Source organism: Nicotiana sylvestris, chromosome 6 (assembly GCF_000393655.2).
Source record: "Nicotiana sylvestris chromosome 6, ASM39365v2, whole genome shotgun sequence".
In the NCBI taxonomy this organism is placed as follows: domain Eukaryota; kingdom Viridiplantae; phylum Streptophyta; class Magnoliopsida; order Solanales; family Solanaceae; genus Nicotiana; species Nicotiana sylvestris.
The window spans coordinates 29,732,043-29,744,086 of record NC_091062.1 but is presented as its reverse complement, the minus strand read 5'-3'; the positions used below and the strand labels follow the sequence as shown (position 1 = coordinate 29,744,086).

The 12,044-nt window shown below is 37.8% G+C and overlaps 1 long non-coding RNA gene across 1 annotated transcript; it reads right to left on the bottom strand.

Annotated features, from left to right (window-relative positions):
* Positions 1-11,033: 11,033 nt before the first annotated feature.
* LOC138870049 (uncharacterized) lies at positions 11,034-11,685 on the bottom strand. Its single transcript, XR_011400250.1, has 3 exons — positions 11,469-11,685; positions 11,257-11,350; positions 11,034-11,145 (listed from the first exon to the last, which is right to left on the bottom strand). It is a non-coding gene; the product is annotated as an uncharacterized lncRNA (long non-coding RNA).
* Between the last annotated feature and the right edge of the window lie 359 nt (positions 11,686-12,044).

Sequence of the window (12,044 nt, the reverse complement as noted above, 5' to 3'; positions counted from 1 at the left end):
ATCATCTCCAAGTTCACAAAATAAAGGCATCGGAGGAAAGCGTTAGCCGGCAAGAAAGCAAGGCAACAAGAACAAGTTGAAGATGGATAAGATCTCATGATCCTCAGTCTAGCTTAGCTTCTTGTTTTTTCTTTTAGAGCAATGTAACAGGGAGATCGGTTGAGCAATAGCATCTTACAGCAGCATACAATAACGCACAACAACAGCAAACACTACGGTCATACGGTAGTCCCAGCTACCAAAATTTCCCGAACTACATTGACCTGATTCCTGTTCAGCCCAGGATATGTAGGAAACCTCTGAAGCAAAGGTTCGGTCAAATCTTTTTCAAAAAAATGCTTCACACGGAGTATTCGGACGGGCAAAAATCGCTCGCTTTATCTTTGCGCGAAAACCCTTCGTGTCTTCGTGCAAAGAGGGGCAGCTGTAAGCACGTGATTTTTGCTTCACGGACGATCGCTCCAAAAGAAAATAAAAAATAGTGACAAATGGCTTCGCTGCACAATTTTTCGATCTTTCCGTAACATGTGTTGTTGGTCATTTGTGTGTCTGTCCATTTTGCATCCAGTCACTATCAAACAAAAATACAAAACTATGTGTCGGTAAAAGAAAATTCAAAAAATATATATATGTGTGCATCGTTCGTTCTAGGCTTTTAGTTAACTTACTTAAATATCTTTGTGATAATTGTGTTAAAATGTTACATTGTTGTTTAGTTTTAATTTCGTTGTTTTATTATCTATTATTTTTATTTTTGTTTTAAAAGAAAAATGAAAAAAAAAAGAAAGAAAGCAAAAGAGTGAAAGAAAACCGGTTTGGGCCAAAGAAGAAATGAAACAAAGCAGGCCCAAACCAGCACCAAAACCCAGGCCAAATCAGGCTGCCCCAACAGGACCCCAAACGACGTCGTCTTAGGAAGGTGATCTGAGCCGTCCAACCCCTTGATCCAACGGACCTAGGCCATTCCCCTAAACCCGCCCAGTTTTGACCCGATCCAACCTTACCCGGTCTCACCCACTACCAAAACCCAAACGACACCGTTTTCCCTAAGTGAATAGATCCTGGCCATAGGTCTCGTTTGATCCAACGGCCAGGATCTAAACCCCTAGATCGTATATAAACCTGACCCCTTACCCCCACGCCCCAAACCAAACCCCCTAGCCCCACTGTTCACCTTCGTCCCCGAACCCCCTCCTCTCAAAACCTAAGAAACCTTAGGTTCCTCCTCTGTAACCCCGGCCACTCGGATTCCGATGACCACCAAAATAACATCCCCGATGCACCCAGCCACCCTGAACACAAATCCGTTAACCGCTCACCTCGAATCAACCCGTAGCCTCTCGAATCTTCAAACGAAGATTCGAGCAAAAACTAGATCTACACCGATTGACCCCAAACTCACACCACAGCCCCTCCTGACCTCCCTCACCCCCTGAGTGGCTTTGGTTCCGTTCGAATCTGACTAGAATTGAACGGTTCCCAAATCGAACCTCAAGAGCCCTAGGATTCAGATCTATGGGTTTTGTTCGAATCAGTGGCAGGATCAGGGTCTAGCAGACTTTTACCAAAGTGTTCTCAGTTGAGAACACTTCGGTTAAATTCCATTAGACCCCAAATAACCTGGTCCAAGTTCGAGCTTGTGTCGATCTTAGTTTCATTCCCCTGAGGTATTTTTCCTTTTTCTTTTTGTCCTCCTAAAATCTATCTGTCGTTCATGTTCTGGTTTGTTTTGTTTTGTGACTCATCTGTCCTTGTTTGTGTCCGTTTTAAGTTAATGATAAGTTTGTTTGTTGGTTTTATTGGTTGTTTGCTGTATATTATAGTTTGTGTAGTCATCTAAATAAGTGTCGTCAACTGAATTCACTTGAAATATTGAAAAATCGGGAGTATACATTGCAGTACGATTACTGTGCCTGTTTCTTTTATTTTATGATGTTTGTAAGCTTGATATAGTAGCACGTCGATTATAGTGTACACCCTTGACTGCATATTGGATCAATTGGTTGTGAGTTGGTCAGGCTTGGCTCCCAATGTGGCCAACTCATACCATTTGATTGGCACCCCTGTTTGCTTAAAGCTTGAATCGTTGTTTGAACTCAGGCAGAGAATTGGCAATTAGCTTTAGGGATCTAACAAATCAGCCTGAAAGCAGTTTGAGTTTAATTAGCTAGTATTCAGGTTTTGGCTGAAATTAGAGAGGTTTATATACTAACTATTAAGAGTTAGGGTAATACAGTAATATGCAAGGTATAAGGGTAATCTTGGCATAAGACAGGGTCTGATTAGGGGATAATTTCAGAATATGTCAAGTGGTAATTAAAATATGATTAACCTAGTGACAATGGGGAACAAGACACAAGGGTATGGGGCTTAAAATGAATAATAAAATGAGCCCATCACTCTTGATTAAACAAAGCCAGGCGTGGGGAACCAAAGGGGCTGGCACCAAAAGATGCTTAGGCATGGGCTTTAACAGGGTATGGGCAGGCTGCAAGTTGCAGATGGGGGGCAGCTTAGCTGCACTTGGTCACTATGGCTTATAAATAGGCCATTTGAGAACTGAAAGAGGGGTGGACTTTTAGTCTTCAGAAAAAGAGAAAACAAAAAGGGGAAATTTTCAGAACACTTTAACCAATCACTGCCCAAAACTGCACGAGGAGCTAAATTGGTTGGGCTATTCTAGCCAAGCCAGTTATTCTAACTAGGGTCATTACTGTTCCATTAAGAGAAAGGCTGTGTGTTTCTGCTGCGATTGTTACTATACTGAGTTTTCTGTGTGTTGTGGTTCGAGTCTTAGTCTTCCTGATTGCTGGAACTGTATCGGGTATTAGCTGAGCTTTGTGGTTATTGGGTTTTTCTGTTGCTGTCACATTTGGTATCTTGGATTTTCTACTGGTTCATTACTCCTTTTCTGGGATTGTTTGTTTGGGCCTCGACCACCTGTGGTTTCTGTTGCTCTGGAAACTGTTGTTATTTGTCTGTTGGACTGTGGAGAGCATTTGTGGCTGTTGGTTTGCTGTTGTGTTGTTACTGTTTGGTTGTTGTTGCTGTGTTTACTGCATACTACCCAGCTGATCATTCCTTCCTTCTTTGTCCTCTATACCAGGTACACAATTACACTACCAATGTAACTCGAAAGTTTGAGCAATGAGTATAAAAGAGAAGATCTGCAAATGTTGTTTATATACATGTACTGTTGTGTTGAATGTCATGTAATGTCTAATAGCTCATATTTTGGGATACTGAAGTTAGCTTACAAGCCTAGTTGATGTCAATATAGGGTATCGAATGATAATTGTATATGTATGCTGTTAGATAAAAGTGGTCTCAATGAATTAGGTTGCATCTCAGATTTAGTTTACTTTGCCATATATGCTGTAATGTAGTCCAAGCATGAAATTTGTACACTGTAAATTAAGTTCTTTCCTTTCCAATAAATTGCCATATATAACTCTTAAAACCATGTTTCAAGATAAAGAACACAAATTCAGGGCCTCAACCTCATGAAGGTCGAGCCCAGGTCGAAGACAGACCAGGCAGGCCCGCATCGAGCGAGCAGTGGCCCAGGTCTGGCCAACCGCGCGTGGGCTGGATTTGGGCCCATGATTATTTGTTTGGCCGACTGTGCACGCAGCTTCGGTCCCGATTTTTTTGTTGTTAAGCATTTCCGAATTCCGTTATAAATAACTTGCAAGCATGTAATTAATTAGGACTATCTACTGTTTTCAATTGATAGAGACAAACACGACAAGAAACGTAGTTGCTATAGGATATCCTTTTAAAATAAGAACGAGATGAGCCTCGATGAAAATAAACAAAACGCGCAGATGCGGGGCCCTTGTTAAATGTATATTATTGAAGCATTTAGTTTCCAGGACGGGTTGTTTAGCAAATCTCACAACCCTCCTAAAATAACAACACGTTAGTCTCTTTAGGACACGCTTTAATAAACCTTACCTTCTTAAACTCGGGTGCACATTTATGTGACCCAAATCCAAATCTCGACGGATTCGAAATGTATTTCTAATCACGGGTATATTGATTGTGACGTGGTTCGAGATGCGTGTCCATGACGTTGCAATTTCATTAAAAAAAAAGGAATGAGATGAGCCTCACCAAATAAAATACAAATTGCGGGGCCCTCAGTAAATATTTGCTTTAAAAATTGCTTAGACTTCGGGATGGACCGTTTAGTAAAATTCCACGGTCCTACCCAAAATAAATACGCTAATCGCTTTAGGCGTGCCTTTAATAATTTAATTTCCTTAAACTCGGGTGCACATTGATGTGACCCAAATCCAAATCTCAACCAAGTCGAAATATGTCAACAATCACGGGTGCATTGATGCAACGTGGTTCGAGATATGTTTTCACAACGTTGCAAGTCTTATAAAATAACAGTAAATGATAAAAGCGGTTTAAAATTAATTTTTGCACATAAGTTCATATTGTATTTAAAATCAGATAAATAAGCCGAATATAACAGTTGAGCGACCGTGCTAGAACCACGGAACTCGGGAATGCCTAACACCTTCTCCCAGGTTAACAGAATTCCTTATCCGGATTTCTGGTACGCAGACTGTAATATAGAGTCATTCTTTTCCTCGATTCGGGATTAAAATTGGTGACTTGGGACACCCTAAAACTCCCAAGTGACGACTCTGAAATAAACAAATAAATCCCGTTTCGATTGTCCTTTAATTGGAAAAAACTCCCCTGCGCCCCCTCGGGCGCGGAAAAAGGAGGTGTGACAATCGTTCATCAGCAGCGCAGGTGATTTATAGTTTTGTTAACACCCACAGATGTTCCTAATATCAAACTGGGGCAGGAAAATTTGTTTTGTTTTGTTTGTTTTGTTGTAATCAGGCGCCCACCTGGAGAACAAGGGAAGACAACTCAAGTTTCAAGGGAAAGCAGTTTCGAAGGAAGACAACTCAAGTTTCAAGGGAAAGCAGTTTCGAGGGAAGACAACTCAAGTTTCAAGGGAAAGCAGTTTCTAAGGAAGACAGTTCAAGTTTCAAGTGAAAATGGTTCAAGGTGTAAGGGAAAATAGTGTCAAGTAACAAGAGAAGACGGTTCAAGTTCAGCAATCAGGCGCCCACCTGGAAAAAAAGGGGAATTCAATTCAGAATGCAATTCGGGTCAGCAACAAAAGAAGCTCGCGTCAAGAATGCGAATCAGCAGTCCAAGATGATCAACAGAAGTTAGTCGCAATCCAGAATAAAAAGAAAAAAACAAAAAGAAAGACAAGAAGTGAATCCAAATGTAGAAGTTAATGAAAGATGTGAGCTGCTCAAGACAGAGTTGAGGTCACAAGCTCTGTATGTCCCGTCTTGGTTTGAAAAGCTGAAGAAGATTGAACCAACACCTGCGGCTAACAAGCATCAAGATTCAGATCAGGGTCCGCCTGAAGAACCAACCAAGACTCAAGATCAAGCTTCAGAAGACTCATAGATAGGAATCTTGTAACTCGTAGTTGATAGGCTTAGTTAGTCTTTTTTATTTTTGATTTTGATGTAATAACGGGACCGCGGACCGGAACCTCAGCGGAACAGCACCTCGACCGGCTCTCCACCTCGGCATACTCCATCACCTCATTCACCTCTGAACTACAGGTGACCTGATTCCTTTATAGCCAAGGATATGTAGGCAACTCAGATGTCAGGGCTCGGTCACATTCTCCTTTCTCTTAGTTTTGGTCTCCTTAAATAAGGTTCGGGTCAAAAAACTTGTCTAGTCGTTCTTTATCGGAAATACTTCATATTTCCAGTCAAAGAGGACAGCTGTAGACATATAATTTTTGACCTTCTCCAAGATTTTTCATATTTTAGCGTAAATATTCAGTTTAGGTTTAGTATCGCTCTCTTTACTTTATTTTATCTAAAAAAAAACTACAAAAATATTTTCCCTTATTCTAGATAGTTGATATTTTGTCTAGTTAGTTTTATTTTTGAAAAATACAAAAATAGTCTTGGCATTTTATTTTCCAAAAAAGATAAGAAGAAAAGTTCAAAAAATATTTTACATTTTAGTATATATTGAGTAATATTTAAATTTCATTAATGTGGTAATTATATGTCTTCTCTAAACATTTTTATTATCTTAAATATACTAGTATCTCTATAAAGTTATTTTTAATTTATTTTTAAAATCAAAGGAAAAGAAAAAAAGGATTTTGATTTAGTCTTTCTACCCCAAAATTAATTAGCTCAAATTCATGACCTAAATCCCTTTAAGTCCAAAACATTGAGCTCATACCCCATTCTCCATTTGACCTAACATAATTCCTACCCCTATAAACTAACACCTAACTCCTAAAATCAAAAAGGGACGATATTTCCAATCCCCTTAACAAAAAAAGGAAGCCATCCCTCAGCGACAGAGCACCCATCGCTGCTTCTTCTTGTTCCCTTCACCACACCTACAAGACCCTGCCGCACCCCCAATCCCTTTCGACGATGATCTGCCTGAAACACATACGCATAAGAACAAAAAAAAAGGAACGGAGGGTAAAACAGAAACAGAAAAGGGAAAATGGAGAGGAACAGACCAAAAGTTAAAAGGAGACAATAACTTCACTTCTCATTTTGTTGCCTTTGAAATCTCATATTCTTTTATAAAATAAAGACAAATCCCAATTCCACAAAAATATCTTTTAAAAAAAGCTATGTTTAGCTTCCTTTGTTAGATTTCATTGCTGGTTTGACAAAGTCTTGGTTCGTCCATTTCTGGTTGATCCGCTCGTGGTTCCGATAAGGTTTTCGATCATGGATCTAGTGTTGCTGTAGTAACTGCTATTGGAACGTTGTAGAGTTTCTTTGTGTATTACAAATTTGAAATTTCTTCAATCAAGGTCCATTTCTACTTTTAATCTTTTATTTCGTGCATGGCGTGATGTTTAATGTTATCGAGCTTACATTATTGGTGCACTGTTTATATGTTTATGGGTTGATTTGTTCTTAGCTTGAAAAATTATCATGATGCCATGCTGATTTCTGATTTCTCTTCATTAGCTTTAAAATTGCCATTAGTGGTAATATTCATGGTTTTAGATTCCATATGTGCGTTTCTTGTTAGTTGCCAAATAGATTAGGTGAATAAGCATTCATCATAATTGAACTTGGTTTGGAATTTAGGAAGATTGGTTGGCGCTTTACTGGGGGGTCAGCGTTTGTTTTTTGGAGTAATTGAGGTGTGCCATGTTGAATAAAATCCCAAAACCCATGACCTTCACTTAATTAATTTTTAACTCTTTTAAAATCGAGGTGTGCCATCAATTGATTTTTCCATGGCCCTCGCAAACCTGAAAGTGCGTAGTTGCTTTAGGCATGCTATTTAAATTAATTTCCTTAACCTCGGGTGTGCATTTATGTGACCCATATCCAAATCTCACAATGTTAGATAAAATATATCGGGGACCGCGGGTGCATTTATGTGACGTGGTTCAAGACGTGTTTTGGATGACGTTGAATCTTTCTTAAAAAATAATTAATCAAAAGCGGTTCTAAAGTTAAAATTGCACCATGAGCTAAAATATGTACTAAAATCAAGTAAATAGGCCAATTGTAACAGTTGAGAGACCATGCTAGAAACACGAAACTCGGGAATGCCTAACACCTTCTCCCCGGTTAACAGAATTTCTTACCCGGGTTTCTGTATTCGCAGACCATAAATAAGAGTCAATCTTTTCCTCGATTCGGAATTTAAACCAGTGACTTGGGACACCATAAAATTATCCCAAATAGCGACTCTAATTTTTTAAAAATAAAATAATCTCGTTTCAATTGTCACTTAAATTGGAAAAACTCTCTTATATACCCTTCTGGGGTGCAATGAAAAAGGAGGCGTGACAGTGTTCCGCATTCGTGATGGGGTGTCGTGTTCGCATAGAGTTGAAGCTGAGGAGTTGGAGGGAATATATTCGCGTTCGCGAAGTAGCAGTCGCGTTCGTGAAGGGTTGGTCCTGTTGTACATCGCGTTCGCGAGGTCTATGCCGCGAACACATAGTCTTTTTGTGCTGGTATGATTTTGTTCATCGCGAACGCGATGGATTTTTCGCATTCGCATAAGAGGAATACCTGGGCAGATTATGAAGTACTTTATTTTGAGGGTATTGGCCATATTTTTTACATTTTGGAGCTTTGGAGCTCAGATTGAGGTGATTCTTGGAGCAATTTTCATCATGTGGACCGGGGTAAGCGTTCTTTACTCATTTTTGATTTTATATCATGAATCTATCTTCGTTTTTGGCATTTGATTGAGGGTTCCAAAAGAGAAAATTTGGGGGTTTTAGCCTAAAGTTTTATAATGTAAATTTTCGAGTTTTAAACATCGATTTGGAGTCGGATTTGAGTGAAACCAGTATGGTTGGGATCATAATTAAATGGGTTGTCATATTTTGTGAGTTTCGTCGGGTTTCGAGGTGTGGCCTGGGTTTTGAAATTTTGGCCAATTTTGGGTTTTTGATTAAGGATTCGATCTTTATCATTTGGAATTGTTTCCTTGGGCGTTGTTTGATTTATTTGAGTTGCTTTTGGCTAGTTTTGAGCCGTTCGGAGGTCGGTACGCGCGTGACGACATTTTTTTAGCATCGCTTGGCTTGCTCAGTATTGGAATTGGCTTTTTTGAGGTAAGTAACACTTCTAAACTTAGTGCTAAGGGTATAAAACCCCGAATTATGTATTATGTGATTAGTGTTGAAGTAACGCACATGCTATGTGAGAGGCGTGTGGGCGTGCACAGTGTAAGTTGTGACTCCGTTATTTCCGTGATAGTGTGTAGTTACCTAAACATATATGTAACCATGAAATCTCTACATACTAAAGTAATTGAGTTGCCAATCATACTAGAGATCATGTTTAGGCTATATGCTGGTACTGTTGGGACCCATAGTGGTCGTTTTTTGCGATTAACTTGTTGATTTCATTGAAATTTCATACTCGGTCATATTCATTAATTACATATCATATCTTAGTCTCTGTTGTTATTTATTGATACATCATATCATTATTTTCGGGCTAGTTTCATGACATTGTGAGCCCGTGAGAGAGAGAGAGATTGATGACTAAGTGAGGCTGAGGGCCTTGATTGTGAGGATATTGTTACCATAGCACGTGAGTTGTCTGTGCAGATTATTGCGCTTGGGCTGAAGGAACCCCTCCGGAGTCTGTACACACCCCCAGTGAGCGTAAGTACCTACTGAGTACGAGTGCCGAGTGATTGGGAGGATTGAATGGCTGTGAGGACTGAGTGACTATGAGGACTGAGTGACTGGGAGGACTGAATGAATTGATATTCTGAGAGTTTTCATATGGTTTTATCACTGAGTCGCATCGCATTTGGCATGCACACTTGACATACAGGCATAGAGACGCATTTTTTCCTCATGTTGTATGGTATCATGTCATTCATGACTTCTCACACATATTGACATATGGGCATAGAGATGTATTTTACACTTGCTATCTGGAAAGAAAATGAAACATCTTATTTATTGTTGAAAAGATTTATGGCAAAAATTACAGTTTTCAAACTTACTCATATTTCGACGATTTCGATAAAGGATTTGGGTTTTCACTGATATACTCGGGAACTATGAAAAAGTTGAGCATTTTATCTCTGAGTTACTCCTTTTATTACTTGTTTTACGTTGTTATGAACTGTTGTTGGCTATTGGTGTTGGACCCGACCTTTGTTCCAGCTCGTCACTACTTTCAACCTAAGGTTAGGTTTGTTACTTATTGAGTACATGAGGTCGGTTGTACTCATATTACACTTATGCACCTTGCGTGTAGATGTTGGCTGTTGATGTTGTTGTGATCGACGGGAGTTAGAATTGAAGACGCACCTGCTATTCCGGTTGTAGTTGTCTCTTGTTCATGGTAGCCTTATATTCTTAAAACTCTGTTTTATGTAATTTTTGAACAGATGATGTATTTATTTCATACCAACTTTGTAAATTCTATTCTTAGAAGATCATGATTTGTACTACCAGTCCTTGGGGAATATGTAAGATTCAGATAATTTTTTTATCTGTTGGTTTTATTAATTTCATTGAAATTGGATATTATTAATTGGCTTACCTAACGGGTTGGGTTAGGTACCATCACGACTAGTTGGATTTGGGTCATGACAATCGATATCGTGTCGATATATATATATATATATATATATTACACAATATGCATATTATTAATTATAACATAAATAAAAAAATATAAAATTTTACTTTCTTTTTTTCTTTATGTTCATCAATTAACTCTAAGCAAGTAACAAAACATTTCTAATGATTAAATTTATTCCTTTATTTACAATTTTCTCTCTCTTGGTTGATATTTGCTGGTTTTGGACAAAACTTTTGTCAATAAACATTTTTAATTTTGTACTTTTGAGTACTTTATTTAAGAACATTACAGTCTATGACTCTATGCACTAGTTAGTATTCAAATCAAAGTTACCGAACCGAATAAATCGAAACTGAAAGGAGAAAAACTGAACCATATCGAATTTAATTATGTATGGTATTGGTATAGTATTTTAAAAAAATCGAATACCAAAAATATCGAACCGAAATATCTAAATACCATATCATACCGACCGACAAACACCTCAACTAAAAAGTAGCTCGAAAGAGTACATGTATAGTGACAAGATCGAGTAATACTGACGAAGGGGGTGACCTAAAAATGAAGACAAACTTAGGTAAAGGAGTTATAAAGAATGACTATTTTCTATTTGGAAATAATTTACCTTTATGCAATGATTTATAATCACATAAAATATATGTGCCTCATTTTACATCACAAATTCAAAAGTCTTCTCTTTTTTCCTAAACTCCGTGCCCAGTCAAATGAGTTCACATAAATAAAAATGGAGTACAAAATAAAAAATAAAAAAATAAAAACTAACACAATAATTCTGTCACATATGAGTCTTTTTATGGTCACATATTAATGAATTTAACAATACAACATTTAAGTAACAATAATAAAATATTTTATTTAAAATAACAATAAAATAGAATACAATATAGGAATACACAATCCAAACAGCTAGATGCCATTTTGTCCGATCTCCTCCCAAATTTTCAAAAGTATTTCCCATGCCCATCCTCAGCAGCCCTAAAAGCAATTGTCACCACATCCACTGCGTACACATTGAGGGAATTTACAGTTTAGCAATTTTTCAAGAATAGAATAAAAGAAGAAGAAGAAGAAGAAGAAAGAAAAATTAATTAAGGGTCTCTTAGAACCATACTAATGACTTCTCATATTTGGATTAGGGGAAGGATAGGTATTGCTCCAAGTCACCCTGTTACTGCGACCTCGGACTAAATCATTCCTATCTTCTTCTGGCATATGTAGGAATAAACATCATTGAAAATATGATTAAATAAATAGAAATAAATTCTTTATAAAAGCTTAAACTTTCAGATAAGTTGGTCGTACATACACTTTAACTACATTTACCTTCGGATTTGATAGGGGACAGCTCCAAAATCCTGGCTTGGCTTTGTAGACACCACTCATCCATTGATAACATGAGAATTATTACAAGAAGACAATAGAATACAGCAACCTTCTTCATTTCTGGATATTGCAAATTTAACGTACCACAATGTTTGTTTAAATATAGAAATAAATGTTTTGAGATATGTTAATTTGTAGTTGTGATGAAGAAACTCATCCCTCCTAAAATACCCATTTTATTGTGCGTTACAGTAGTGCTTCTAACGCACTTGCATCAGAGTCAATACAACGAATGTATGAGTGGACATCTTCGGTCAAAAAAGCTAAGACGAAAACCCAAAATCTGGTAGTTTCCCAAATGTTAGTAAATAACATAAGAAAGAAAGCTATGAAGCGTGAATTAAATTTGTATGTTTATTCGTGTTTGAGCTGAGAAGATGTACACTATTTTTCTTAAAAAATTACTGCTAATTGTGGTGCAGTGCTAGAGCTGAAGTTCGCCAGTTACAAAACAAAAACTACAGCTCTAGAGCTGAAGTTCGCCAGTTACAAAAACAAAAACTTCAGCTCTAGAGC